Source organism: Astyanax mexicanus, chromosome 12, assembly GCF_023375975.1.
Source record: "Astyanax mexicanus isolate ESR-SI-001 chromosome 12, AstMex3_surface, whole genome shotgun sequence".
Classification (NCBI taxonomy): domain Eukaryota; kingdom Metazoa; phylum Chordata; class Actinopteri; order Characiformes; family Acestrorhamphidae; genus Astyanax; species Astyanax mexicanus.
In genome coordinates this window covers 15,712,031-15,728,095 of record NC_064419.1, presented here as the reverse complement: position 1 = coordinate 15,728,095, position 16,065 = coordinate 15,712,031, and positions in this window count along the sequence as shown.

Genomic DNA, 16,065 nt, shown 5'->3' with positions numbered 1-16,065 from the left:
TAACCAAAATAAACTAGTAATCAGTGTAATGAAATAAAAATTACAAACAATAAAGATTTAAGTGTCTAAATATGCCAGACACATAAATCTACCATATTCACAGCATACATATAAACTGCAATCATAAACAATATTACTGTGAATACAGTAAACAGCAAAACAAATAAAAATAGATTGTTTTCAAGAATATCGCTTTTAGCACAATGCAAAATTATTGTGTAAAATATAATATATATATATATATAATATATTTAAAAACCAAAAGATCTTGCAGCAACAGATTCAGAGCTTCTGATTTATCTTCAAGGTGGAGCAGCTAGTTAGGAGTGTCTAATAGAGTGGGACACAAAAACATTTTTAAAACCTTAAGTGGTAGTGTATATCTGTTTGTTTACACTTTGACATAATTAGAATAGGCTATCCTTTAGATGATGTTACAATATCATGATTTGTGAATTATTATAACTGCTGCAAAATGACTCAATATACATTAATTTTCGAAAGGTTTTGCATGATTGATGCTGAGAGGTATTGTTTTCCTGTTTTCTGTAATCCATCGCTTCAGAGCTGCTCTCAGGGGCCTGTTCCTGCCTTCTCCAAATCAGCTTCCTCAACATTATATACAAAAATTAGAATAGCTTTGAAAAATTACTTTATTTCTGTAATTCTGTTAAAAATGTAAAACTCATATATTATATAGATGTATTACCTACTGCAAACTATCGCACCTGCAATCATTCCGGCTATCACTCACATGATCAATGCCTCTTTAACTTCTGGTGTGTTCCCGACAGCTTTCAAACAAGCACATGTGACACCACAGCTTAAAAAGCCTTCTCTCAACCCCGCCCAGGTTGACAACTACAGACCGGTCTCACTGCTACCCTTTCTCTCTAAAACACTAGAAAGAGCAGTTCTAAATCAGGTCTCTGGCTTCCTCTCCCAGAATGACCTTCTGGACCAGAACCAATCTGGGTTCAAAAAAGGACACTCTACCGAGACGGCTCTGTTGTCTGTGACTGAAGTGTTGAAAACTGCCAGAGCTGCAGGTCAGTCCTCAGTGCTCATTCTGCTGGACCTCTCGGCCGCATTTGACACAGTCAACCATGACTTCCTCCTAACTATACTCTCAAACATGGGGATCGCAGACAATGTGCTGTCATGGTTCAGATCATACCTCACTGGGCGCTCGTTCAAGGTGTCGTGGCAAGGACAGCTGTCCTCAGCCCGCTCCTTATCCACTGGGGTTCCCCAAGGTTCGGTACTGGGACCCCTTCTCTTCTCCATATACACCACCTCTCTTGGTCAGGTTGTCCGCTCACACGGATTTTCCTACCATTGCTTTGCTGATGACACCCAGCTATACCTGTCGTTCTCACCTGAAGATCACTCAATCTCTGCACGGATATCGCAGTGTCTCTCTGACATATCCTCATGGATGAAGGAGCATCACCTTCAATTAAATCTCTCAAAGACTGAACTTCTGGTTATACCAGCAAAACCATCTTTTCAACACAACTTCTCTATAAGTATCGACTCTCTCTCTCTCTCACCGACAAAGGTTGCTAGGAACCTGGGTGTTCTGGTTGATGACCAGCTCTCCTTCACGCACCATGTGGCCTCAGTTGCTCGGTCCTGCCGCTTTGCGCTCTATAACATCGGAAAAATTAGACCGTTCTTGACGCAACAGGCCACCCAACTCCTGGTGCAAGCGGTCGTCATCTCACCGCTCGACTACTGCAATGCCCTGCTAACTGGCCTCCCGGCCTGTGTAGTAAAACCACTCCAGATGATCCAGAACGCAGCAGCACGTCTGGTCTTCAACCAGCCAAAACGGGCACATGTCACCCCGCTGCTCATTGAGCTCCTTTGGCTACCAGTTGATGCTCGCATCAAATTCAAAGCTCTTACAATCGCCTACAAGGTGATGACAGAACAGGCTCCTTCCTACCTGCACTCGCTCCTGAAGGCTTACGCTACCTCCCGGCCGCTGCGCTCCTCCAATGAACGTCGCCTCGCTTTGCCAAACATTCACACAAAGCAATCCAGACTGTTCTCATACAGAGTTCCCCAATGGTGGAACAAACTACCTTCCACTACCAGATCAGGAGAATCTCTCGCTATCTTTAAGAAACTCCTGAAGACAGAGCTCTTCAAAGAGCACTTACTCTCTTAACACCTCTAACACACTAACTACTTCTAACCTCATTTCCTTCTTCCCCTCCTTCACTCCTCTATCCTATTATTCCCCTTGACCTCCTTTTATCCCTATCCAAAGATGTTTTACCTTTAAACTTATTTTACATTGTACTTGACTATTGTAAGTCGCTTTGGACAAAAGCGTCTGCCAAATGTAATGTAATGTAATGTAATGTATTACACACAGAGTAATCTAGTTTATGCGTTTATTTATTTTATTGTTGATGATTATGGCTTACAGCTAATGAAACCCGAAAAACAGTGTATCAGAAAATTAGAATATTATATAAGACCAATTGGTACTTTCTGCAGTGTGGGCAGTGTGCCAAGTCCTGCTGGAAAATGAAATCTGCATCTTCATAAAAGTTGTCAGTAGCAGACGGAAGCATGAGGTGCTGTAAGATTTTGTGGGAAAACAAAACTGCACTGACTTTAGACTTGATAATAAAACACTGTGGATCAACACCAGCAGATGACATGTCTCTCCAAGCAAACCATCACTGATTATCAGTAAATTTTACATTTCATTTGTAAATCAAGGAAGCAGAGTCTGGAGGAAGAGTGGAGAGCACACAGTCCAAACTGCTTGAGGTCGAGTGTGAAGTTTCCACCAATGAGTGATGGTTTGGAGAGACTAAAGTCCAAAGTCAGTGCAGTGTTTTCCCACAAAATCTTACAGCACTTCATGCTTCCCTCTGCTGACAACTTTTATAGAGATATGGATTTCATTTTTCAGCAGGACTTAGCAAACTGCCCACACTGCCAAAAGTATCCATTGGTCTTATATAATATTCTAATTTTCTGTAAGCCAAAATCATCAACATTAAAAGAAATAAACGCTTAAAATAGATCACTCTGTGTGTATTACATCTATATAATATATGAGTTTCACATTTTGAACTGAATTACTGAAATAAAGTATCTTTTCAAAGATATTCTAATTTTTTGAGATGGCCCTGTACAGCAGCTGTACAGTGTGTTCAGGTTAAGGAGTGCTAAACCTTTACTGGAGTGATTAATCACATCCTCATGTTAAATATAATAATCTATTCATAAGAAATTAAACTTTAAAGTTAGTTTTACAAGGGTTTAGGATTAGTGACGAGAGGTCAGGTACGGATTGTAGAGCTCAAAAGAATAATTAATGGAACAGAGAGTATCGCTCAGATCATGAGCTGTCTGGTCATGTTCTGTGTAGGACGTGCTCCCTGACTGGATATGTGCACAGATTTATAATCAAATTAATAGGACAAGATATAAGTTTTATTTGAATGGTAATACTTATGTTCTAAAATCTCTAAATAACACATGATTATACTTTTAAAATGATTACACTGGTTCAGTTAATGATTATCTCTTCCTGATTACTACATTAAAACTGTGAAATGAGAAGAACCAGAGCTGTTATTAATCAGGAGACCAATCCCCTGGATGAAATATGATTGGGAGTAGGACTGTGCGATATGAGCAAACATGAATTTCCCCATATAGGCCACTTCAAATCCCGAACTGTGAAAATATACAGCTCTGGAAAAAATTAAGAGATCACTTTAGTTTCTGAATCAGTTTCTCTGATTTTGCTATTTATAGGAATATGTTTGAGTAAAATGAACATTGTTTTTTTATTCTATAAACTACAAACAGCATTTTTCCAAAATTCCAAATAAAAATCTTGTCATTTAGAGCTTTAATTGCAGAAAATAAGAAATGGCTGAAATAACAAACGATGCAGAGCTTTCAGACCTCAAATAATGCAAAGAAAACAAGTTCATATTCATAAAGTTTTAAGTGTTCAGAAATCAATATTTGGTGTAATAACCCTGGTTTTAAATCACAGTTTTAAGCATCTTGGCATGTTCTCCTCCACCAGTCTTACACACTGCTTTTGGATAAGCTTGGTTTGATGGCTTGGGATCATCCATCTTCCTCTTGATTATATTCCAGAGGTTTTTAATTTGGTAAAATCAAAGAAACTCATATTTTTTAAATGGTTTCTTATTTTTTCCAGAGCTGTAGATCACAATACAACACAATCTGATAAATGCAGTGTTTTTTAAACATTTTCTCATTTTCAATTTTTCAATTCTCATTGAAAAAAACTTGTTTATATTAAGGCAATTGGTAAACATCACATATAAACAGCATCAGAGTTCAACAATGTTTATATCAGTGTTTCTCAGTCAATGTCCTGTTCCCTCCTGTTCTGCATATTTTCCACACTTTCTCTGCCTTAACTCACCCCTGCTACTCTGACAGGACTTAATAATAAGCTGATTGGACGATCAGGTGCGCTGAGACCAGAAAAATCAAAGTGTTCAGATCAGGGGTGCAGGATCAAGAGTGAGAAATACTGTTTTATAGGTTTTATATTTAATTTAGGGGCTCTTAAATTGAAATACATGATGGAAAGTGTCCCAATTTCTGAAAATCTAAACACCTTAAACACTCAAAACAGCCACGCTATTACTCATTATTTGAAGTGTATACTTTAATGAAGACAGTAGGGCTGCGGCAAGAAACCTTTCCTCCTCCTTCTCCATTCCTACTCCTCTCCTACCCCAGAGGAAGGTGGAGGAATCATGGAAAGGAGGAGGATCGGTAGGAAAAAGGAGGCAGTTTTGGGGTTTCTGCACAGAACCTAGAGTTTATCACACTAAAGCTTAGCGGGGTTTCCAGTTAAAATCACATCATTCAGGTTTGGGCTGAGCTTGGGCCAAACTCGGGCCAGGCTCAAGAAAATGTTCTGTGATGTAGGCATCTGTTTTTTAATGTTATTTTTATTTTAAATAAAGCTGTTATAATCATATATATGAAATTAATGAATGAATTTAAAACTGTGTTTTAAAAAAAAGCTGTTAGGATGTTAGAATGTTATAAAGTCGGCATTACACACTTGACTTGCAGTGCATAGCCTTATTGCTGTTTTTTTTTGTGTTCAGAAAGTGTTTTCTATTCTTAAACCATGTTAAATTATATTGGATTAGAGGAAAGTCATTCAGACAGCATTCTTGTAGCCTAAGGGCGTTTTCACACCGGTACTATTTGGTCCAGTTAAAAAGAACTCGGGTCCGTTGTAACTTTAGTATGGTTCGATTGAGCTGGTGTGGAAACAGTAATCACACTCGGGTGCGGATCAAGCTGGTCCCGAGTGTGATTACTGTTTCCACACCAGCTCAATCGAACCACACTAAAGGACTCTGGAGCGATTCACTTGTGCTGAGAACGTGATCCGGTCTTGATCTGACCCAGCTATTAAATAGAGTCCATTTATTTGAGCTAAACTGCTGATAAGGCGCAGTTTAATCTGATATATTAGCCAGATAACGCTAATTACCACAGCTATGAACAAACACTGTGTCCATGCACGTGCAGTCTGTGCTGCGTTTACTGCTCACAGACGCACAACTCAGTTTACTATATGTAAATCTTCGCTGCACGTCCAACAGTGTTGTGCCAGTTCACAGTTTTTCTGAACTAGTTCAAGTTCAGTTCGTACATGCTCAAAGTGAACAGTTCACGTTCAAAGTTCACAATTTTAATTCTGAACTAGTTCAAAGTTCAGTTCATTTTACTTTTTTCGTGAGATATTCAAATAAATACTTTTTTCACACTACAAGCTAGAAATCACTATACGAAGCTGCTCATTGTAGACATTTGCTCATGACACTGCAATTGTGGGTTTCTTACCAGGTGATGAAAATGTTCATAAGGAGAATCGGTGTCTGTCTCCGTGCATCACTTCCACTAGCCTTTTTTGTTTAGTGCAGCGCTTTCTCTCACACCCGTCATTGGTCTCTCTTAATCTCTCTCTCTCGCTCTCTGTATCTCTCGCTCTCTGTATCTCTCTCTCTCTCTCTGTATCTCTCTCTCTCTCTGTATCTCTCTCGCTCTCTGTATCTCTCTCTCTGTATCTCTCTCTCTCTCTCTGTATCTCTCTCTGTATCTCTCTCTCTCCGTATCTCTCTCTCTCTCTGTATCTCTCTCTCTCTGTATCTCTCCCTCTCTCTGTATCTCTCTCTCTCTCTCTGTATCTATCTCTCTCTCTGTATCTCTCTCTCTCTCTGTATCTCTCTCTCTCTGTATCTCTCTCTCTCTCTGTATCTCTCTCTCTCTCTGTATCTCTCTCTCTCTGTATCTCTCTCTGTATCTCTCTCTCTCTGTATCTCTCTATCTCTCTCGCCCTCGCGCTCTCGTCCTCAGTCTCTCTCTCTCTTTCTCTCTCTCTTTCTCTCTCTCGCTCCGCGCTCTCTAGCCAACGTTCATTTACAGTGATGTCTGCCGTTCATGACACATAATGTCAACTAATTCATGTTCAAGTTCTTTATTAAAAAATGTGTTGCGTTCAGTTCAACGTTCACGAAAAAATGAGCGTGTTCAATGAATGCGTTATTTTGAACTCGTTTACGCACAACACTGACGTCCAAACACTGTGTTTAAAAGCACAGATATATGCGCTGGAACACAGAATCTTCTTGCTATATTTACTTTTTTTGTATATTTATATTTACTCCCACGCCAGACAGGATTGTTGGTATGCATTTTAGTGCAATTAGGTTTATGCCTGTGTGAATCCAGATCAAAGAAAGCAAGAAAATGCTCCAAGTAAATTAACTCATCAACTGATTTTGATACCAGAGAAACTCTAATTTACTAATTTACTAATGATAAGGCTGTGGAATTTTTTTTTTCGCATTGTTCTTTTCTTAATAAACATTTTTCTTAAACAATTCTTCTTTACTGTTGCAGTGTTAATTAACGTCATTCTAAACAGATTTCGCTCAAACAGCCCAAAATGTTTTTTTTTTAGCTCAGTTTAAACTCTTCTTATTAAAAACATATGGGGTTTAAATCAGGTTTAACACTTTAAAGTTACTACATAATTTCTTATGTGTTCCTTCATAATCTGGATTATGAAGTGTCCAAACATATATCTATATTGTCTCAAAAGCCTGCTGTGCACACTCCCACCACCAGATGGTAGCAGAGAGTCATATTTAAAAATCTCAGGGAAAAGTGCTGTGACCTGTAATAGTCACAAATACAGAGAGAGAGAGAATGAGAGAGGGATCTGCAGTACTACCTTTCCCCCGGTAAATAAAACTATGGTGCTGCACAAACATGGACTCCTGCCAGTCCGTATCCATATGTCATACACTCCCTCCATATAAATTCAGCAGGCTTTCCACTGATTAAAATGTAAATCATAATTTATGCACTGCCCACAGACGCTATTTCATCAAGGTTAATAAAGAAGGAGAGAAAGAGGAAAACATGGAATGGATGAGAAAACAAGCAAATGTGCTGCTGCAGAGCAGATATATATAAAAAACAAAACACTCAGCTCTGGAGTGATTATATTTTAAGTGAGTGAATTCATAAAAGGTCAATATGATTCTACCTGGACTTTTTTTTACCATTAAATGTAGCACTGCTGTAAATAAACTGAATAGTCTGTTTATATATTGTATATACATTTTATTGACAAAACGACATATACCAAAATGACTTGATTCAAAATTTTACATATTCAATAAGTATAGTTTTCTCAACAAATGGAAGGAGAATAGGAATCTATTTATCACCCAGCATGTCCTAAATGTCTCTGAATCCAGTTGAAATCCTGTCTCTATGTTGACAGCTTCATTTCAGTGCTGCTGTGGCATCAGGTTGTCAACTTGTCTCCAGTGCTGGTCAACTTAAAATCAGCCCCTGTAAGACACTGGGTACTCAGTTAATCCTCAGTGGTGGTATATCAGCACAGTTTCACCACCACAAGGGCACTGCATAGTTCACCTCTCCCCAGTGTTGGTTAATGAAAGATAATTTTGTGCAGTTTTGACACACGATCACCCTTTATTTAAATAAATAATTCCTTCAGTTTTTCTGTATTCAGCTTGTGCTGTTACAGCCTATGGCATAGCATTTTCCTGCCACCTAGTGGCTAATTTTGGTGTTTTTATTTATTGTTACTAGCATACAGGATGTGATGTCACTACACAGGAAGTTGTATAGTTCAAGGAAATATATTCATGCTCCCAATCTCATGCTGATGGACTTCTCTATCCATCTTCATCTACCTTCATCTGTTTAACGTGGCATCGTCTGTATGTATATATATCTTATTACAAGGTGTATCTTTGCTTATACTTGCATATTTGTTGATAATGTAGCTATATTGCTTAGTTAGACATAGTTAAACTTTGTATGCATTGTAGGACAGCTCTTATTTTAGCCTGGCAGCTACTTGTATATGTAAACCTCAATAATATTAATATTTAAGTGACTTGAATCTGTTCTATTTATAGTTTCACAACTTCAAACGTCATTAAACCTGTTGACGGAACCTATCGTCCTCAGAGTCGTGATTTAAAGAAGATGTTGACACTTGCTGTCAGAGTTCTCACTCACATAGAGCAGAAGACAGTACTCAGCTCTTCTAGTGTGTGAAGATGTGGTTTAATAACACTTTACAGCAGACCTGATCAATAGGGAGCGAATTATAAACCAAGTTTTAGGCTTAGTGTTAGTTAAAATACCTGTTGCTGGTATGATGACTTTAGCTGTGTTCCATTCTGAAGGCAGATGCCCAACTAGGCAGCATTTTTAGGCAGCATGTGAGCTACTGAGAAAAGACAGCTTCCTCATTTTACTCCAGTTTTAAAGGCAGTGTGAGATGTATCCTTACACAGGAGACAGTCCCATAATGCATTTCACCAGCTCAGAGTTCCAGCGCTCAGATTTAAAAATTGAGGCAGAGTTTCTCTACAAATGTAAGTAATTTCTCCTTGCTGCTTATGTTCATCAAACTAGTACATTTAACATTGTTTTAAATTGTTTTCCAGTTTTGTTTTTTCCTGAACTTTATTTAAAGTAAGACCTGAACAGGTAAAGCTACCGCTAGCTTAGCATGTTAGCCGATTCACCGGGGAAGCTAAATGTGTTAGCTGGATTTCTGAGTTTCAAATGCGACTGGAGTCCTAAGCTAACCCCGCTAGCGTGCTAAGATAAACCTTGCTGGTAGTCGACAGTATAAAAGTTTGGTACCACTTTAAAATAAGACTACCTTTATAAAGGGTTTATAAATGGTTTACAATGAGTTTATTAATGGTTGCTAATTAGGTTGTTAATGCCTTATAAATCATTAATAATCAGTTATAACACATACATAGAAAGGGCAACAATATAGATGGCTGTGGGTTCACTATTTGACAAACAACAGGTCATTGTTGCCCTTTCTACGTATGCGTTATAACTGATTATTAATGATTTTTAACGCATTTACAACCTAATTAGTAACCATTAATAAACTAATTGTAAACCATTTATAAGCCCTTTATAAAGGTAGTCTTATTTTAAAGTGGTACCAAAAGTTTTTTACTGTAGATTAACTTGTTACAGCACTGTTACTAATTCAGATTATTTGTCCCGGGAATGATGTGATTACCAGGCAGGGGAAGAGGCTTTGTTAGCTCCTTTTATAAATATTTTTTTTCCCTTTCAATTTAATAAAGTTTTATCTCTTAACATTATTCATTTTGTTTGTTGTGTTTTTATTGCAAATAAATGAGAAATTTATGAAGCATGTAATGTGATTTTTTTGTTTGTTTTATGCAACTAAAATGTCAAAATAGATTTTTTGCCAGTGTATGAATGTACTATTGTGTGAAACGTAGTTTATTTTGGTGAGTTAGCTTTGATTTGATTTTGGCTTATACAAACTATTATTTTATGGCTACATTACACATCTATTTCTTCATTTAGTCAGAAATAAATAACTACAGTTCACCAAATAAAGTGACGGAAAGTGTATAAATGAAAGTAAATTATGAATATTTAAGTTTATCTGTAATATTTGGGTGAGCTGCAGAAGAGTAAAGGAAAGAGACGTAGCTGCTGCTGATTTAAGGTTTATCCTGAGGAAAATGGTTAACTTTGTAAGCAGAGTTCACAAGCACAACGTGCAAGACGTGATGATGTATGGGGACTCCAAGTTCTGTCCTGAATGCGCTTCCTCATAAGGTTCCTTATTGGTTGAAATGCAGATAAGGTAGTTGGTCACAGTGCATTTTGTTTAGGGGTTTTATTGTACAGAAGAACGGAGCAGGACCTGGGCTGATGACAGGGCCTCCTCCTATTTGATAAATAATTTTCACAATTTTAAATAAAACCCGGAGTTGTTCTAGTAGAACTGAAAAAAAATTATCACTATTTTATTTAAACAGCCTACAGAAACTACAGAAAAGAAGACTTCAGAAGGTTCACTGGCAATTTTGGATGGTACAGGTATTGTACCCCTGGTATCTACAGTACTTTTAAGAAATCAGTTTTGGTAAGATTCTCTATAATTATTCAACAATTCATTTTTACATCAAAACAAATAAATAACTCATTCTAAGACAGTTGAGACATCAAACCTTTACAGAATTGCCTAAAAGAGCTTTATATAGGAGAGATATGATTCCCCAAAGATTATTTAAAGGTCATATCTAATCTACAACTGGATGGGGAATATAAGCACCATACCATGGCACTTCAGACTCCCAGAATCTGCAGTACCTGACTGTACACCTGTTGTATTCTTTAATTCTAATTGCTCCCTAGAGAAGTTTGCATGTATACATGCAATACACCGTGCGTAATCTTCTCAACTTTACTCTAAATGTCTTTGCAGTTGGACAAACTCTGTTCATAATTTACACACAAATAAAATGTATTGTGTGAAAACATATCTATTTTAGACTGATTGTGTTGTACCTTTAATTAATTTTGACCAGATTTATTAGCTGGTGATGCAGCCTGATGTTAGAAACTAGGTAATGCAATGTATTCTGATTTTGGACAGCTAAAAATACATTTCAGCACTGCTGGGAATCATAAATATTGTATTTTTCACACTTTAAGGCGCATTATCAATAAACTATATTAAAATATATTTTAAGCAACACAAGTAAGGAAAAGTGTTTCTCTCCTGTTTATTTGTTCGAGTAAAGCACTTCCATTTATTTACAGTAAGCTTAGACTTCCAGATTTCTGGTAAGCCAGGGTGATAATAGCTAGCGGTTCATCCCATGTAGCTTGTTTTAGCATGGTAAACGTGCAGACTACAGTCCAATATACTCACCTCTAATGGCAAAAGAGCTAGCGCTTAGCACAATTAGCGGCTAATGCTGATTCAGCAGTGCTAGCCGTGGTTAGCCGTTAATGCTAATACTGTTCCAGCCTCTGTGCTAAAGACGCTAAACTGAAATTACAAAATACCGTAATATAGTGTAGAACATTTAGTAAAACCTATATTAATACCTGAGGTTCAGTTTTGTGTTCAAGGTCACAGTAAACTCAGATCAGGGTACTGCCCTCTGACCTTTTACATTTTAGTGGAAACTCAGTCATAACAATATTCACTTTATTGTTGAAAACATTAACCTAGTATAATGCAGTTTTTGCAGTCTGAAACAAACAGTATAACTAGAACAATCTATACACTGTAAAATGTCAAGTTTATCAAATACCAGGGTTTATATAGCTCCTCACTCTTTGGAATTAAATCAATACTTTCAAAATAGTTAAACATTTAACATAATGTTTTTTTTTATTCAGTTCTGTTCACTTAACTCCCTAAATTATTAAGCTAACAATTAGGGAAGGTTAGCTCCAGACTGAAAAGGTTCTGCTTCATGCTTCCCTTCTGCTGGTTCTATTTTCACATTATATGGGAATTTATTCCAGCACACTGTAACTGCATAGGCAACACTTTACAGTACAGGAAACTTGGTAACTTGCTCGTATAGCCTATAACACTGTGGCCAGGTAAACAACCATTGGTGGGAAGGACTACACACTGATGGTGCGTTTCTTTTGAGGGGCCGAGCACATTATGCAAATAAATGATGCCAGGAGCCAATAGGAAAAAATAAGTTTTGTGCAACATACTGAAAAATGTTGGATAGACATTACTTTGTTTTATTTCTTTAGTGTGCTTTGGCTGTTTAGATAATTTAGATAATATTTTCTGATAATATGTGCGAGTGCAAATTTTTTATTTACAAATGTACACACTAAGAAAAATAAGTACAGGTTTGTACTTAAAAGAGTACAAAGCTTGTTGCTGGAGTTTTACCTTATATTAAGGTACAAAATAGTACCTTTCAGTGAAAGTATAAGATTATAAACATTATCAACAGTCAATAACTTGATGATCCAAAATTGTCTGGTTTTCAAATAAAAAAAAATAAAAATATAAAAAATAAAATAAAATATATATTGTTTCTCAGTGCAGTGATAGAGAATATTGAATGTACCTTTTGGCTGCTTAAATGGTACAAATCTGTACTTATTGCTGTTAGGAATGACACGTGACCCTGTAAAGACCAATATTATATTTTTGAAGGTACAATTATGAAGAGTGTACCTTTAAGTAAAAAAAGTACTTATATCGTACCTCTGTTTTTTTAGAGTGTAAATGACTTTAAATTACACTTTGAGAGTGAAACTCCACTCTTATATTTTAATTTTCCAGTTTTTGCTGTGTACCTTAAACCACAGTTCTAACTGAGGCTGTACGTAATGGTCATGCTAACACCAAAAGACGAGCATTTTAATGTGTGAGTAAACACGCCTAAACAACATCTGTGTAAGTATATACAGGGGGGACTGGAAGGCCTTAGAGGCAGGTGTTGGTAATTACTACTCGCAAACTGATTACAGTTTGGAAATCCAGGTTAGAGGAGTCTCCAGATAGTCAATTACACAAATGAATCAATAGAAGCCCAACACACACAATAGCCCTGTAGCCATGAGTGCTTGAGCTTGCATTTTCTGTGTGTAAATTGCTAATCGTATTTCTATATGTACAGAACTCAATAGGCTCCTGTTCGGATGTAAGCTGTGCAGAATTACAGTGGAATTAAAAAAGCCTTAGTGTTACTTGCTTGCAATCTACACCCATAAAAATGTTCTTTAAACATCTTATATTTGGTTATATACAGTGCTCGTCAAATGTATTGGAACAGTGAGGTCAATCCCTTTGTTTCTGCTGTAGACTGAAAATAATTGAATTTGACATTTAAAGAAGGAAAATGAGACAAAAGGTCTCATATTTCAGTTTTTATTTCCAGGTATTTATGTCTAGATTTGATACACAGTTCAGAAGATTCAGCACCTTCTGTCTGAACCCACCCATTTTTCTTTTGAGCAAAAGTATTGGAACATGTGACTCTAAGGTGTGTTTTGTTGCCCAGGTGTGTCCTGATACATTAATTATTCAGAGAATATGTGGCGCTGAATGTCTACAGTCTTCAGCTTTGGGTTTTATCTGTGCAGACTGAGCTTTTATAGTGAGAGGAGTAACCAACATGAAAACCAGAGAGGTGTAAATCTGGTGTACTAAATAACAGATGATAAACAGGTAGATCAAGGAAAACCACAGCAGCTGATGACAGAAACACTGTGAGTGCTGTAAAGAAAAACCCTAAAACAAGTGTTAGTGAGGAGAAAAGTACGGATTAAACATACTAGCTCATCTGTGAAACACAGTGAAGGTAGTGTCATGGCTTAAGCTTGCATGGCTTATTCTGGTATAAGCTCTCTTAATCTTAATTGATGTTTATGAACTCAGAAGTCTAAAAAAACAATTTGTCTGTGAATTTAAAGAAAGATAAAACCAAACTGATTGAGATATTCATCATCGTGCAGCAAGATAATGAGCCAAAACCCACTGCAGTCTGGAAAAACATCACAGAAGAAGAATGCTGGAGTTAAGTGATGTCAGTGGGCCACATATATTTACATATATTTAGTTACTACAAGCAAAGGGATTTGCAACTAAAGATTAAGCCTTATTCTCTTTAATTTACCTGGTGTATCTGTATAAGTGTATCTGTTTCAATACTTTTGCTCACAAGAAAAATGTGTGGGTTCAGACAGAAGGTGCTATCTTCAGATGAATATGTACATTAATAGGCACCCTTATCCATAAAATGAAATTTACCAAAAGAATCCCAACCTACAGCTTATCTAAAGATTATTTTCACTCCTGGTTCTGCCCATTTCAATAAATATAATGTTAAAAACAGCTAAATTAATGAGCATATTGAGACTATTTGATTTTGTTACAAGAGTATTAATTTTAGTGTACATATGTGTTGTTTTTTTATTTCTGTAATACTGCAAATACTTAAATACTTTCTGTAAACTAATACTGTACTTTTAAAATGTTCCTGGTTGTAGATTTCTGTAACAGAAATCTAAAACTCTCGGATTGATTCATACAAATTCTATAAATATAAAAAGCTTAAGAGTTTGCTATGTTAGGATTGGCTATTAGACTTCCTCAAAGTTAAAAAAAAATTGAAAAATGATTTTTCATATCAGTTGTTTCAACAATCAGCAATTAAATACTCTTCTAAGCAGCTACCTTGTACCATAGGCTGCGCTGGCCCTCCACCCATGTGGCTTATGCACTTAGCGTAGTCTGGACATGAACTCGAAAATGCATAGAGTCCATAGGGGAAAAGAGAAAAAAAGATAAGACAGCTAAATTGGAACTCTCTAGGCCTATGGCTCAGCGATATTTCTGGAGGAGGCTTATAAATAAAAGAACACCATTTCAGCCGTTTGGATGCTCCCTTATTGTGACCTCACAATAAGGAAAACTACATTGATGATCTGCTATTTCAGTCTGCTGGCTGAGAACATCAGACAGTAAACAGCAGAATTAGCTGGCAGACTTCTTCTGAGGGAAGGATCTGTACCTACTGTATGTGGCAGATGAGTCGGCAGATGAGGAAGACGTAAGTACTTTCAAATAAATTTAGCATGAACCAGCTTGTGTTTTGCCATTTAGCCCAAGCTAACACTAATGTGGTAAATTCTTAGTGTAAACATGGCGTGGCCAGCAACAGCTTATTTGCATAAAAGTGTCCTTAAATGTCTCATTCTGAAAGGGACTGAAACTGGTAAGAACAGAGCTGGTGAGATCTCTTTAAGTGAGAACGATTTTGTGCAAAGATCTTCATGAACATGTTTTGTACAATCCATAGACCTATTTTAACTTGTGTAGTAACTGAAGAGGTATAATATGTCCTCTTTAAAATCACAGTTTGAGAGTAAAAATCAACTCTCAGCTGTTTAACTCTGAAAAATAAAACTCTCCAGAAGTGGTAAGTGACAATTTGTGAAGCACAGCATGACACATGATGCTTGTTATGATGGTGTCTGTAGACGATTCATTGCTAGAAACCTACAAATCAAATTTGTCCTGCTTGCATTCGTCATGCTGATGAATTGTCATAAATAGACACATAAGGATATTAACCAGGAAAACACAACATGTCTCATTTACAGAAGAGTAACTAATAATTGAAGTGTGCTCTCAGCAGAAGATAAGGATGAGTCAGTGTCATTGGGTGCATATTGTAATTGCCATCCATCACAATCTGTGCGGACATGTTCGTGCGTCGTTCTTATTTTCTTTTCTTCCGCTGGTGCCTCATTCGTTCCTCGAGTCTGATTGCTTTTCACTTTTCATTTGTGTGGCCTACAATGATCTGAGCGGTCTGTAATGATTAGTGTACTGACCGAAATGTTGGAGCCTGAAATACAGGGAAGTTCCATCAGCAACTCCAATGCTGGTCTGGGCAGGTCAGCGCTGGCTATTGGATTGCTTGGTTGTGCAAGCTGATGTTGAGACAGATGGCGTACCAGCTTATATGAATACATATCCATTTCCGTCTTCTGGCTATGGAAAAATCTCATTTCACCAGATGATGTCATGGCGTGTCTTTCTCCGCTTCGCCTTGATTGGCTGGCACATGCAGCAAGCCAGCCAATTGGCTCCTTTCCCTTCTCGTTGCAGTCATTCATTAAAGA